Source organism: Camellia sinensis, chromosome 6, assembly GCF_055761805.1.
Source record: "Camellia sinensis isolate YWXY chromosome 6, ASM5576180v1, whole genome shotgun sequence".
In the NCBI taxonomy this organism is placed as follows: domain Eukaryota; kingdom Viridiplantae; phylum Streptophyta; class Magnoliopsida; order Ericales; family Theaceae; genus Camellia; species Camellia sinensis.
Window position 1 is genome coordinate 113,622,249 of NC_138966.1, and position 15,440 is coordinate 113,637,688.

The 15,440-nt window shown below is 36.7% G+C and overlaps 4 pseudogenes across 3 annotated transcripts in view; 1 reads left to right on the forward strand and 3 right to left on the reverse strand.

The window, feature by feature from the left end:
- Nucleotides 1-15,440, forward strand: part of LOC114272779 (eukaryotic translation initiation factor 5B-like) — a 43,103-nt pseudogene that overhangs the window by 5,715 nt on the left and 21,948 nt on the right. Inside the window, exons 10-15 of the transcript XR_014333871.1 lie at nt 2,701-2,808; nt 2,891-2,991; nt 3,115-3,205; nt 10,838-10,945; nt 11,028-11,128; nt 11,252-11,338. The product of XR_014333871.1 is annotated as a eukaryotic translation initiation factor 5B-like (transcript). The remainder of the gene's footprint in view (nt 1-2,700; nt 2,809-2,890; nt 2,992-3,114; nt 3,206-10,837; nt 10,946-11,027; nt 11,129-11,251; nt 11,339-15,440) is intronic.
- On the reverse strand, nt 106-1,071 carry LOC114272759 (vacuolar iron transporter homolog 4 pseudogene; annotated as a pseudogene). The gene has a single exon (XR_014333980.1). The product of XR_014333980.1 is annotated as a vacuolar iron transporter homolog 4 pseudogene (transcript).
- On the reverse strand, nt 8,236-9,244 carry LOC114272760 (vacuolar iron transporter homolog 4 pseudogene; annotated as a pseudogene). The gene has a single exon (XR_014333979.1). The product of XR_014333979.1 is annotated as a vacuolar iron transporter homolog 4 pseudogene (transcript).
- On the reverse strand, nt 12,150-13,314 carry LOC145792526 (vacuolar iron transporter homolog 4 pseudogene; annotated as a pseudogene).

Sequence of the window (15,440 nt, forward strand, 5' to 3'; positions counted from 1 at the left end):
TATCCAAACGACCACAATAAAAACTAACAATATTAAATAAATTAAAAAAAAAAAAGTAGATCTATTAATGACCATAATAAAAACTAACAACAATACCAAACACATAAAAAAATATTTAGAAAATTATCCGAAAAAGTAAATCTGTGAGTTACATTCATTAAGTGTGTGGTTCACGTTTCATTAACATTAAATTTACACTATATACCTCCCTTTTGTAGTGGGTTCCAAGATAAATATTTATGGCTTATAGCATTTTTGAAAAACTAAACATACAAGAGTTCATTACAGCCCACTTGAACCAACAAGCTTTATCAATCCAAAGGTTATGGCCATAGCCAACCAACCTCCAATTAAAACCCTCACAATAGACCTTGCTACTGGTGCCTTCCCTAACGCAGCCCCCAACCATGCAAACACCACCAAAGCAACGCTCACTACTCCAACCACCACCCCTACTCTCACCTTATAATTCCTTATAAATGATGCCCCTAGCAATGGCACGATTCCCCCCATCGTAAATGCAATAGCCGAAGCTGCAGCCGCCTTCCCTGGACTTGGTCTACCCCCATCTTTTTCTTCTTCTTTGTTCTCTCCGCCATTGCCACCAGTACTGCCACCACTATCGCCATCGCCAACCCTTTTCTCGTCTCTCTTCTCTTGAGCCAGTTCTATTTCGAGTTGAGAGTAAACGGAGACATACTCTCCTATGGCCATGCTAGAAGCGCCGGCCACTAAACCGGCAAAGCCGATTAAGATCATGGTCTTAACGTCTTGTTTGACAGCCCCAACACCCATCATTAAAGCGGAGATGGAGACCAACCCGTCGTTGGCTCCTAGGACCGCAGCGCGGAGCCATTGGGCCCTTGTGGAGTAGTCGAAGTCTTTTTTTTCTAATTCTAGAGTGGTTTGTTGCTCAATATCAGGAATGGGGGTTGGGGTTGAGGTTGAGTTTTGAAGAGATGTTTTGTTGGAAGCCATGAATGGAATGGGAAAGGAAAGGAAGGGAGTGATGAGAGTTGATGAGGAAGAAGGTGATATGCTTTGAAGGTGATGGGGGTTTTTATTATGAAAAACTCTAGGATCCTAGAAAAGTTGTCTAGAATTTATAAGTGAATTTTATTGTGTAGTTTAGATTTAATTCTTTAATGGAGCCCACACATGAAATAAATCTCCACCCTCCAATGTTTATTAGGGAATTTTTCTGGGTAAATAATTCTGGGATCCTAGCAACTCTTTTAAAAAATGAGTAGGGGGGTTTGGCCACCAATGCAAACAAATATGGTAGTGATATAGAAACATAATTTTAAAAAAAAAAAATTTTACAAAATTTCTGTATTGAATGAAGGGGTTTCGAGAGATTCTATTTTCACGCACCAAAAATGTTCAGTTCACACACTTAGTATAGGTATATATACTAATTTTTGGTTCACACACTTAGTATAGGTATATATACTTTTAATTTTGATTTTATCCCTCAATCAAATTAATCTTTTGCACGGTACTCCAAAAACTATCAGCTTTGCTTCATCATATCGAACAAGATTGTTTGTGTTTGTAAACTCTAACAAGTGACTTAAGCCCTAGAAGGTTCTATATGTGTTTTTCAGAGCGTACAAGGGGGGTTGAATTCCAAACCCTTTCTCTCGAGTATACCTATTACGAAAAATGGACATCAGTTTTGAGACACATGCGGATACATACACATATATGGTTCAAAACAATTAGACGCCCATTGGGCTGTGTTTAAATCTATTTGTTTGGGCCTTTAGGTTGTGTTTAAATCTATTTTTTTGGTCCGATAAAAGTTCGTTTTAGATCAATTCGTTTATGTAAACAAACAAAACTATGAGCAAATTTTGAATCTTGTAACAAGTTTTGAGCTCAAATTGAACTCGACTTAAAAAAATTATATACATTACAAAAAATCAAACTACTCGAACTCAGTTCATAATCATCTCGAATAAAGTTTACTTGAGATCGTTTCAAAAAAATAAACAAATTAGCAATCGGCTAGTCAACTCGTTTACAGCCTTGTTAATCACAATCGAGAAATGTGAGCCCCCCGAAAACCCATGACTGACAAAACTGATAAAAAAAAGAAAAAAGGATGGATATTGCTGGAGAGGAAAAGCACAGAAGGCAGTGAGAGAGAAAGGGTGGGGAAATAGATAATGTAAGTGAATTGTGTTTATTCAATCCAAATACAAATGTTGGGTTGGGGATGCTTTTATTCTCGTATTTTTTTTTCTCTCAACTTTCCACTGAAATATATATTAGAAGTTGAGGACTCCCACTGAGCCTGAACCTGTGGGTTAAAAAAAGAAAAAGAAAAAAGAAAAAAGAGAGAGATGGAGTGCCCAATTAGAAGATTCGAGAGAGGACAAAGGAACTGAAAGCTGATGCAAAGCTGAATGTCCCAGGTCTATTGGTTATTGATACCCATGGACATGAATCGTTCGCTAATTTAAGGTCTCGGGGTTCAGGTTTATGCGACATCACAATTTTGGAGGTCGACATAATGCATGGCCTGGAACCACAGACCATTGAATCACTCAATCTTCTGAAAAGGAGGAATACAGAATTTATTGTCGCATTGAATAAGGTGGGGGGAGTACACGGCAATGTTGCCCATGGTGTACATGTCGCTTTTGAATATATTCCCATTATGTTTATATTGTTTCTTTGACTTCCAACCTGCAGGTGGACAGACTTTATGGGTGGAAAGTTTGCCGGAGCGCACCACTTGTGAAGGCAATGAAGCGACAATCCAAAGATGTCCAAATAGAATTTAATGCGAAACTGACTCAGGTCTTATATATACACCATCCTTTCTCAAGTATGATTCGATTTATGGTGGACCTCGTTACAATTGTTTTTGTGACCATTGCAGGTTATTACCCAGTTAAAGGAACAAGGGTTAAACACTAAATTGTACTATGGAAACAAAGAAATGGGGGAAACTTACAGTACTGTACCCACATGTGCAATCAGGTATTTCTCATGGACTATTGATCTGTTCTCGTTATGGTTAATTAAATTTTTTCCACAGCAAATGCAACAAAAACATATGTTTCCTAGCCAATGGCCTGATATTTGGGTTTGTGGATGCAACAGTGGTGAAGGCATTCCTGATTTGTTGTTATTGCTTGTTCAGTGGACTCAGGAGACAATGATCGAGAAACTTACGTACAGCAATGAAGTACAGGTATAACTATCCGTTCCCACACTACACCTTCCCTGTGCAATATCTCCTTGGTTTGTTGATTGTAGAGATGTTGGGAATGTGTGAGAACTGTGTGTGGTGAAAAATACACAATTTATGTCAAACAGTTAAAAGCATGCTAACTGAGACACCGGATGACCCAAACTATTTCAAATTTTAAAATACCCTTAAAGGAAACTTGTGATGACTTGTCATGAAAAAAGGTAAACTTGTGACGCGTTAACTGCTGTATATATATGTGTGTGTGTGTGTGTGTATTTTTTATCCTTGCTATTTTTTCTCTTGGATTTTGTGTAAAACTGCACTTCTCCATTGAAATAAGGTGGGTCAAGTGGATTTTTTTGCTTCCCACTTGCGTAGTAGAGGGAACTAAGAAAGGAGAGACGTATTGCTGGACTGCTGGTTGCTCAGACTTTAAGCATTCCACCAACTTGGAATTGGCTGCCAGATTGAGAAGTGGATTTTTCTTAAAAAAAACAATTCTGTAATAGATTGAGATGTGGAATGCAACTTCTTTTTTTTGACATGTAGGCATATTTACTTATTTATATAACTTTGTGGGAGTTGACTGCTGAACTTTGGAGTAGTACAGTTTCTCTTCTAAGCAAGTTTCTCTTCTAAGCAAATTTATGTTCGGGATAATTGAGTGGCAGAATTATTAAGAGCTGGCAAACAAGATGAAGAGGGACAACTGTTTTGGTGATTTTGTTGTTTTCTGTTGCAACCGTACTGGTGATTTTTCAAAGTTCAAAAGTGGCCCAAATGCCAAGAAGCACGGACACGTATACGCGACACGACATGACACGGAAATGCCGGCATGCAAATTTTGAAAAAATGTAGGACACGACATGTAGGGGGCACGTGCAAAATAAATAATTTTATATTTTTATTATATGTCATATGTAGAGAGAAATACTTATTACATGTCATATGTATGAATATTTAAGTGAGATTATAATTTTTAAAATCTAAACGAGAAAAATAGGCAAAAGTTACATTTTTTAAAAAAAAATTTATCATTGGATCTTAAATTATTTAGAGGGTTTTTGGGATGACGTGCAAAAATGTATAATTTTTCACCTTTCACGAAAAGATATGCAAAAAAGCAGAAGTGATGTGACCCAAAAAGGATAAAAAAAAAAAAAAAAAGGTGCACTTTTGTAGGGGATGCCAAATACTGCCTTAATTTAAATTTGTAATGTGTTTCTTGTGCGTTTGTGTTAGGAAGTGTGGGACAAGTGTTGTGTCCGTGTCGGACATGACGCGTTACCTTTTTAGAAGTGTCCGTGGTTCTTAGCCCGAACATTATTTCTTTTCTTGTAAACCTTAAGTTCCAGTTTGTAGGTATGAAGAAAAAGGGGAAAATTTGCCCCAGCGGGTGTTTAAAAAATTATTTTCAAAATTAATGATAAATTTTATATACATTAAAAAGTAAATTCATATACTTCTCCGTGACTTTGTGATTAAATTTTGAAAAATTCTTTGAACAGTAATTTCCCTCCCAAAAATTAAGAACTTGAAAGGCAAAGCGATTTAGTGAATGATCTTTCTTTTCATCACACAACGGAGACCAAACCTTTCTCTACCTTAGATGCGCTTTTGGTTTTGTCCGGTAATTTTTGAGGTACTATGTTAAGTTCAATTTATCCAATTAAGTATTTGACCATTAGTGGTGGTCCCATTTCAGGGTACTTATCTGCATCATAAAGAATCAAGGCTGCCCAGGCTAGCAAGATTACTGCACAGGTAATGTCAATATTCAACATAAATTTATTTCATTATGCTTTTGTTTTGTCTCCTTCTCCACCTGCTTTGGCTTCGCATATTATTTCTAAAATACAAATGATGTTTCTCAATAGATATGATATGAAAGGGATAAGACGATCAAAAACTCAAATTGTAGAGGCTCACACAAATGATGGGAGTGAGTTCCGTAGAGTAATACCTCATCTTTGTATTACCTACTCGCGAGAGATTTCATTTCAATGAACCAGCTCATCCTGTAACCAGACTTATAATTCTGACACGTGTCCATGTGCCTCATTGCATCTGTAAAACACAGATAGACAATCCCAACTAACACTCATTGGCACTCTTATTAGCCGTATTCGTGGTGAACATTGTGAATTGTGGTCCTGTTGACAAAATATATTCTTCTTCTCCTTATTGTTATTGTATCTATTTTTTTCCTTCTAGGGCCTTGAGCATGCGATTGCAGGCACTGCTCTATATGTGGTGGGGCCTGATGATGATTTGGAGGATATCAAGGAAGCGGCCTTGGAAGATATGAAGTCAGCACTGAGCAGGATTGGTAAAACTGGTGAGGGAGCTTGTGTTCAGGCCTCTACTCTTGGATCATTGGAAGCATTGCGGGAGTTCTTGAAATCACCAGCAGGGAAAATACCTGTTAGTGGTATAAGCGTGGGTCCTGTACATAAGAAGGATGCCATGAAGGCTAGTGTCATGCTTGAGCAGAAACAAAATATGCCACAATCTTGGCCTTTGATCTTTGAGTGATGCCGGAAACTCAGGAACTTGTGGATGAAGCTGGTGTCAAGATATTCAGTGCTGATATCATTTATCACTTGTTTGACCAATTTAAGGCCTACACTGACAATTTCAAGGAGGAAAAGAAGAAGGAAGCTTCTGAAGAGGCAGTGTACCCATGTGTTCTCCAGATTATGCCGAACTGCGTTTTTAACAAGAGGGGCCCCATTGTTTTGGGGGTTGACGTTGTCGAAGGCATTGCTAAGGTAATCATTACCATCATAATCGTCATTATTACTGTGTTTTTTGTTTTATTCCTTGCATGTTTCATGATTCCACTTGCTGGAAATTGCCGAATTCTTGCTTTTGTTTTGATAGGCTGAAACTTTATAGGCTTTATAACAGTGATTTTTCCATGAGTTCAAGTATGCCTGGATTCCATCTTTTTCCTTGATCAAACATTTTGGATTTTGGTGCTAAGTCATGTATTTTGAATAATCATAGACATAAAATAAATATGTTGAAGACATTTTGGTGTGTGGTTACTCATTGTTTGCTACAGGATATTCTTGCATTACTTTACATGTGGACTCCTCTATACCTTGTCAAAGTTTCATTTGTGTATGCAATTGTTTTGAAGGTGTTCCACCTTTTTTTTTTTTTTCCTTCTTCTCAAAATTGAAGGGTATTGATGGGTTTCCATTAATCATATGTAATGTGATCTATCCACATTGAAATATTGTAGTCAACAAAAATTGTGCCATGGTGGGTGAATTGGCCAATCTAAAAAAAGATTGTTGTCATTTCAAAATTACCAGTCAAACCTTTGTCCAATTTATGGTTAGGGTTGTAAGAACAAATCCCTGTAATTGAGAGAAACTAAAATAGAAAAAGGGCAGGGGGTTCAACCTTTTTATAGAAAAAAAGTGGTGGATTTAGCATTCTGGCCTTGGTTGGCTTTGAATTGAAAATGTTTGGGTTTAGTTGAATTGGTATGGAAGGCAGGATGATTAGAAGATTTAATCAAGGTTAATTTAGGACCTTAATGATGCATGGTTGGAACCTTGTTGGATTAAGGAAGTGGTACAAGACAAGCATCCCCAAATTATTTTTATATTCTTTCCATCTTTTCTCGATTTTCTTTTTAATTTTTCTTAGGCCCCAAGGTAGCTCATGGCAAACCTATGCCTCCCTCCAAGGTATAAAAATAAATTTTTTGTGTATAATTAATTTAGTAGAAAAGAATTAAATAAGATAAAAAAAATGCAGAAAACAAGCTAATATATATATATATATATAATTAAGCGTAAGGTTGAAATTGGGTTAAATTCAAAAGGGTCAATCTCTAAATTATGAAATAGTAAACGCTTATTATTTATATATAATTAAAATAATATAGATTAAAAAAAATTAATTCGAGTCTCGTTGGACCAAGCGCTAAGTATAACGAAAAACCGAGCGAAAGTTATAGGTTTTTCCATTATGAATTAATATGCTAGGGCTTAATTGCAATAAAATAAAATATCAGATTCGATTCGGGTTCTGTTGGATTAATTCACTAAGTTTTCTCGAATCCAAGGCTTAATTTGCAATCAATCGACAATTCAGGGTTTAAATCGCGATATATTCAAAAACTAGGGTTCAAATAGTAATTACAAAAATTAGGGTTTCTATATTTTTATTATCAAGTTATTGCCTAGGAAAAGTTGTATTGAATTGGCCATATGTGACATTCCTTATGTAGTGTTCTTGATAAATGAGGAACTGTGAAATAAATTAGGTGGTCATCTTCATCTTTCAACTATCTGAGGTCACGTTTGTTTTCAGAGGTAGAGTGGAGGGAATTAATAGTGAGGGGTTTGTTAGTGAGGAGATTTATAGCGAGGGGATTAGTAAAATTGTGTTTGTTTGTTAGTATGGGATTGTTAAATTATTTTTATATAAAATAATAAAAAAAATTTAACAATGATTTTTACTTAACAAAAAATACAAAAACATTAGACATTAACGTTTAAAAAAAAGGCCAACAAGTTTAAAAAAAAAAAAAGTAGAGAAGACTGGTTGACCGGCCAGACGACCGATAACACCCAATCTGAAAGGACTAATTTCTAATACCACCCCCCAGCCCAGACTGCTAATCCGTTGCCCAAGGCCTATCCTAAGCCAAAGGGACTACGAATCCGGAGTTCAAAAACCAAAACAAACATAAGCTAATTTTATTGTTCATGACTAACAGTCTGGGGTGGACTGCTGGCGCGGAAAACAAACGGGGCCTAAGAAAGGTAGATCAACATTGTCCTACATGTACAGTTTTTGCTACATTGATTGGGAGGGATAATATCCCATGGTAAGACTGTTGAATAATTACCCTCGAGCATATGTCTATTTTCTTTTCTTTGGATATCATTATCCAAATCCAATATCCAAACGACCACAATAAAAACTAACAATATTAAATAAATTAAAAAAAAAAAAGTAGATCTATTAATGACCATAATAAAAACTAACAACAATACCAAACACATAAAAAAATATTTAGAAAATTATCCGAAAAAGTAAATCTGTGAGTTACATTCATTAAGTGTGTGGTTCACGTTTCATTAACATTAAATTTACACTATATACCTCCCTTTTGTAGTGGGTTCCAAGATAAATATTTATGGCTTATAGCATTTTTGAAAAACTAAACATACAAGAGTTCATTACAGCCCACTTGAACCAACAAGCTTTATCAATCCAAAGGTTATGGCCATAGCCAACCAACCTCCAATTAAAACCCTCACAATAGACCTTGCTACTGGTGCCTTCCCTAACGCAGCCCCCAACCATGCAAACACCACCAAAGCAACGCTCACTACTCCAACCACCACCCCTACTCTCACCTTATAATTCCTTATAAATGATGCCCCTAGCAATGGCACGATTCCCCCCATCGTAAATGCAATAGCCGAAGCTGCAGCCGCCTTCCCTGGACTTGGTCTACCCCCATCTTTTTCTTCTTCTTTGTTCTCTCCGCCATTGCCACCGGTACTGCCACCACTATCGCCATCGCCAACCCTTTTCTCGTCTCTCTTCTCTTGAGCCAGTTCTATTTCGAGTTGAGAGTAAACGGAGACATACTCTCCTATGGCCATGCTAGAAGCGCCGGCCACTAAACCGGCAAAGCCGATTAAGATCATGGTCTTAACGTCTTGTTTGACAGCCCCAACACCCATCATTAAAGCGGAGATGGAGACCAACCCGTCGTTGGCTCCTAGGACTGCAGCGCGGAGCCATTGGGCCCTTGTGGAGTAGTCGAAGTCTTTTTTTTTCTGATTCTAGAGTGGTTTGTTGCTCAATATCAAGAATGGGGGTTGGGGTTGGGGTTGGGGTTGAGTTTTGAAGAGATGTTTGGTTGGAAGCCATGAATGGAATGGGAAAGGAAAGGAAGGGAGTGATGAGAGTTGATGAGGAAGAAGGTGATATGCTTTGAAGGTGATGGGGGTTTTTATAATGAAAAACTCTAGGATCCTAGAAAAGTTGTCTAGAATTTATAAGTGAATTTTATTGTGTAGTTTAGATTTAATTCTTTAATGGAGCCCACACATGAAATAAATCTCCACCCTCCAATGTTTATTAGGGAATTTTTCTGGGTAAATAATTCTGGGATCCTAGCAACTCTTTTGAAAAATGAGTAGGGGGGTTTGGCCACCAATGCAAACAAATATGGTAGAGATATAGAAACATAATTTTAAAAAAAAAAAATTTTACAAAATTTCTGTATTGAATGAAGGGGTTTCGAGAGATTCTATTTTCACGCACCAAAAATGTTCAGTTCACACACTTAGTATAGGTATATATACTAATTTTTGGTTCACACACTTAGTATAGGTATATATACTTTTAATTTTGATTTTATCCCTCAATCAAATTAATCTTTTGCACGGTACTCCAAAAACTATCAGCTTTGCTTCATCATATCGAACAAGATTGTTTGTGTTTGTAAACTCTAACAAGTGACTTAAGCCCTAGAAGGTTCTATATGTGTTTTTCAGAGCGTACAAGGGGGGTTGAATTCCAAACCCTTTCTCTCGAGTATACCTATTACGAAAAATGGACATCAGTTTTGAGACACATGCGGATACATACACATATATGGTTCAAAACAATTAGACGCCCATTGGGCTGTGTTTAAATCTATTTGTTTGGGCCTTTAGGTTGTGTTTAAATCTATTTTTTTGGTCCGATAAAAGTTCGTTTTAGATCAATTCGTTTATGTAAACAAACAAAACTATGAGCAAATTTTGAATCTTGTAACAAGTTTTGAGCTCAAATTGAACTCGACTTAAAAAAATTATATACATTACAAAAAATCAAACTACTCGAACTCAGTTCATAATCATCTCGAATAAAGTTTACTTGAGATCGTTTCAAAAAAATAAACAAATTAGCAATCGGCTAGTCAACTCGTTTACAGCCTTGTTAATCACAATCGAGAAATGTGAGCCCCCCGAAAACCCATGACTGACAAAACTGATAAAAAAAAGAAAAAAGGATGGATATTGCTGGAGAGGAAAAGCACAGAAGGCAGTGAGAGAGAAAGGGTGGGGAAATAGATAATGTAAGTGAATTGTGTTTATTCAATCCAAATACAAATGTTGGGTTGGGGATGCTTTTATTCTCGTATTTTTTTTTCTCTCAACTTTCCACTGAAATATATATTAGAAGTTGAGGACTCCCACTGAGCCTGAACCTGTGGGTTAAAAAAAGAAAAAGAAAAAAGAAAAAAGAGAGAGATGGAGTGCCCAATTAGAAGATTCGAGAGAGGACAAAGGAACTGAAAGCTGATGCAAAGCTGAATGTCCCAGGTCTATTGGTTATTGATACCCATGGACATGAATCGTTCGCTAATTTAAGGTCTCGGGGTTCAGGTTTATGCGACATCACAATTTTGGAGGTCGACATAATGCATGGCCTGGAACCACAGACCATTGAATCACTCAATCTTCTGAAAAGGAGGAATACAGAATTTATTGTCGCATTGAATAAGGTGGGGGGAGTACACGGCAATGTTGCCCATGGTGTACATGTCGCTTTTGAATATATTCCCATTATGTTTATATTGTTTCTTTGACTTCCAACCTGCAGGTGGACAGACTTTATGGGTGGAAAGTTTGCCGGAGCGCACCACTTGTGAAGGCAATGAAGCGACAATCCAAAGATGTCCAAATAGAATTTAATGCGAAACTGACTCAGGTCTTATATATACACCATCCTTTCTCAAGTATGATTCGATTTATGGTGGACCTCGTTACAATTGTTTTTGTGACCATTGCAGGTTATTACCCAGTTAAAGGAACAAGGGTTAAACACTAAATTGTACTATGGAAACAAAGAAATGGGGGAAACTTACAGTACTGTACCCACATGTGCAATCAGGTATTTCTCATGGACTATTGATCTGTTCTCGTTATGGTTAATTAAATTTTTTCCACAGCAAACGCAACAAAAACATATGTTTCCTAGCCAATGTCCTGATATTTGGGTTTGTGGATGCAACAGTGGTGAAGGCATTCTTGATTTGTTGTTATTGCTTGTTCAGTGGACTCAGGAGACAATGATCGAGAAACTTACGTACAGCAATGAAGTGTAGGTATAACTATCTGTTCCCACGCTACACCTTCCCTGTGCAATATCTCCTTGGTTTGTTGATTGTAGAGATGTTGTGAATGTGTGATAATTGTGTGTGGTGAAAAATACACAATTTATGTCAAACAGTTAAAAGCATGCTAACTGAGGCACCGGATGACCCAAAATATTTCAAATTTTAAAATGCCCTCAAAGTAAACTTGTGATGAATTGTCATGAAAAAAGGTGAACTTGTGACGCGTTAATTGTTGTATATATATATATATATTTGTCCTTACTATTTTTTCTCTTGGATTTTGTGTAAAACTGCACTTCTCCATTGAAATAAGGTGGGTGAAGTTGATTTTTTTGCTTCCCAGTTACGTAGTAGAAAGGTAGATCTACATTGTCCTACATGTACAGTTTTCACTACATTATTGATTTGGAGGGATAATTTCCAATGGTAAGATTGTTGAATACCCTCGAACATATATCTCTTTTCTTTTCTTTGGATATCATTATCCAAATCCAATATCCAAACGACCCCAATAAAAACTAACAATATTAAATAAATAAAAAGAAGTAATCAAAAAAAGTTCAAAAAAGTAAATCTATTAATGACCGTAATAAAAACTTACGACAATACCAAACACATAAAAAAATATTTCGAAAATTATTCAAAAAAGTATATCTATGAGTTACATTCATTAAGTGTGTGGTTCACGTTTCATTAAAATTAAATTTACACTATATACGTCACTTTTGTAGTAGGTTTCAAGATAAATATTTATGGCTAATAGAATTTTTGAAAAACTAAACATATAACAGTTCATTACAACCCAGTTGAACCAGCATGCTTTGTGAATCCAAAGGTTATGGCCATAGCCAACCAACCTCTAACCATGCAAACACTACCAAAGAGATGCTCACTACTCCGACCACCACCCCTACTATCACCTTATAATTCCTTATAAATGGTGCTCCTAGCAATGGCACCATTGCCCCCACTGTAAATGCAATAGCCGAAGCTGTAGCCGCCTTCAATGGACTTGGTCTTCCCTCTTTTTCTTCTTCTTTGTTTTGTCCGCCACCGTCACCCCTTTTCTTGTCTCTCTTTGGTTGAGCCACTTCTATGTCAAGTTGAGAGTAAACAGAGACAAACTCTCCTATGGCCATGCTACAAGCACTGGCCACTAAACCGGCTAAGCCAATTAAGATCATGGCCTTAACGTCTTGTTTGATAGCTCCAGCGCCCATCATTAAAGAGGCGATGGAGACCAACCTGTCGTTGTCTCCTAGGATCATAGCGCGGAGCCGTTGGGATCGTTTTGAGTAGTAGAAGTCATTTTTTTTCTTGTTCTAGGGTTGTTTGTTGCTCAATATCATGAATGGGGGTTAGTGTCACTTTGTCATTGAGAGTTAGCGTTGCTACCTAAGGAGAATGGGGGTTTGGCATTGGGAGTTAGTGTCGCTACCTAAGGAGAAAGGGGGTTTGGCTATCGGTAATATTTTGGCTAGGAACATGGCCCTTCTTGGCAAGTGGTTATGGAGATTTCCACTTGAGATTGATTCGCTATGGCATTCGGTTATAAGAAGCAAATATGGGACTCATGACAATGGTAGGGATTCACAGGTGGTTTTGTGGGGTGATTGTCGTGCTCCTTGAAAGTCAATTTCTCAAATTTTCACATGTTGGTCCCCTTATCTTTCTATGAGGGTGGGCAATGGGGAACTTGTTTTATTTTGGGAGGATGTTTGTATCGGTCAATCTTCTTTTGCTGCCGATTTCCCACATCTATATAGAGTGGCTCAATCTCATAATTCTTCAATTGTTTCCATGGCTTGTTCACTTTTGTCTCCAATTTCTTGGAATTTTGATTTTTCTAAGAATCTTAATGATAGAGAGGCTTCACAGTTGGCTTCTTTATTGTCCAGAATTGATCATTGTTCTTTATCTCCTCTTTTGGAGGACAAGAAGGTTTGGGCTCTTCATTCATCCGGGATATTTTCTTGTAAGTCTTTTTTGATTACATCATTGATGATCCTCATGTTCCTCAGTTTCCTTTTTGCAAAAAAGTTTGGAAGGCTTGTGCTCCCCTAAAGGTAAAGGTGTTCATGTGTGGCATGGTTCAGTGAGGCATTTTGACAAATGATACATTGCAGAAACGAAGATCTAATCGTTTTCTAAATCCTTAGTGGTGCATTCTGTGTTGTAAGAATGGGGAATCCGTGGATCATTTATTCTTGCATTGTCCAATCGTTTTGAATTTATGGCATAGATTGTTTTCTTTCGGAAATGTTATGTGGATAGCCCCAAAATATGCTCCTAGTTGATTTTTGCACATTCGGAGGATCGAAGAGAGCCAAAATGCTATGGTATTGTGCTATGGGTGGAGAGAAATGTGAGGTTGTTCGAATATAAGTTCCGGGAGGTGGGCTGTTTATGGGATAATGTTTGTCACTTAACTTCTTTTTGGGTGTCGGGGAGCTCTTTATTTAAGGGAGTCTCACTTTTTTTGTTAGCTAGAGATTGGTTGGCGGTGTGTGATATGTAGGCTTTTGCTCGTGATTAGCTTGTCAGGGGTTTCATTTTTTGTATACTCATTGTCCTTTTGTAAGAGGATGCTTTATCCTCGCTTTCTTTTTTTGATTTATCAATAAAGTTTTTTGTTGTTGATCAAAAAAAAATATCATGAATGGGGGTTGAGGTTGAGTTATGAAGAGATGTTTGGTTGGAAGCCATGAATGGAATGGGAAAGGGAAGGAAGGGAGTGATGAGAGTTGATGAGGAGGAAGGTGATATGCTTTGAAGGTGAAGGGGGGGTTTTATAATGAAAAACTTTAGGATCCCAGAAAAATTGTTTAGAATTTATCCATGAATTTTATTGAGTAGTTTAGATTTAATTCTGTAATGGAGCCTACACATGAAATAAATCTCCACCCTCCAATGTTTATTAGGGAATTTGTTTGGGTAAATAATTCTGGATCCTAGCAACTCTTTTTCATAATGAGTAGGGGGGTTTGGCCACCAATGTAAACAAATATGATAATGATATATAAACATAATTTTTTTTTTTTAATACAAAATTTCTATATTGAATGAAGTGGTTTTGAGAGATTCTATTTTCACACACCAAAAATGTTCAGTTCACACACTTAGTATAGGTATATATACTATTCTTTAGTTCAAACACTTAGTATAGGTATATATACTTTTAATTTCGATTTTATCCCTAAGTCAAATTAATCTTTTGCACAATACTCTAAAACCTATCAACTTTGCTTCATTATATCGAACAAGATTGTTTGTGTTTGTAAACTCTAACAAGTGACTTGAGCCCTAGAAAGTTCTATATATGTTTTTCAGAGCTTAGAAGGGGGGGTTGAATTCCAAACCCCTTCTCTCGAGTATACCTATTACGAAAAATGGACATCACTTTTGATACACATGCGGAAACATACAAATATATGGTTTAAAATAATTAGACGCCCATTGGGCTGTGTTTAAATCTATTTGTTTGGATTGATAGAATTGGTCACCGCTAATGTTGTGTTTAAATCTATTTATTTGGCTCGATAAAAGTTCGTTTGAGATCAATTCGTTTACGTAAACAAACAAAACTTGAGCAATTTTTGAATCTTGTAAAAAATTTTGAGCTCAAATTAAACTCGACTTGAAAAAATTATATACATGAGAAAGAATCAAACTACTCAAACTCAGTTCATAATCATCTCGAATAAAGTTTACCTGAGATTGTTTCAAAATAATAAATGATATAACAATCGGCAACTCAACTCGTGTACAGCCATGTTAATCACAGTCAAGAAATGTGAGCCGCATAAAACCCATACCTAACATAACTGACAAAAAAAAAAAGAATGGCTATTGTTGGAGGGGAAAAGCACAAAAAGTAGTGGAAGAGGAAGGGTGGGGAAGTAGATAATATAAGTGAACTGTCTTTGTTCAATCCAAATACAAATGTTGGGTTGGGGATGCTTTTATTCTCCTACTTTTTTTCTCTCAACTTTCCACTGAAATATATATTGGAAGTTTAGGACTCCCACTGAGCGTGAACCTGTGGGTTAAAAAAAAAAAAAAATAGATAGAGAGAGAGATATAGAG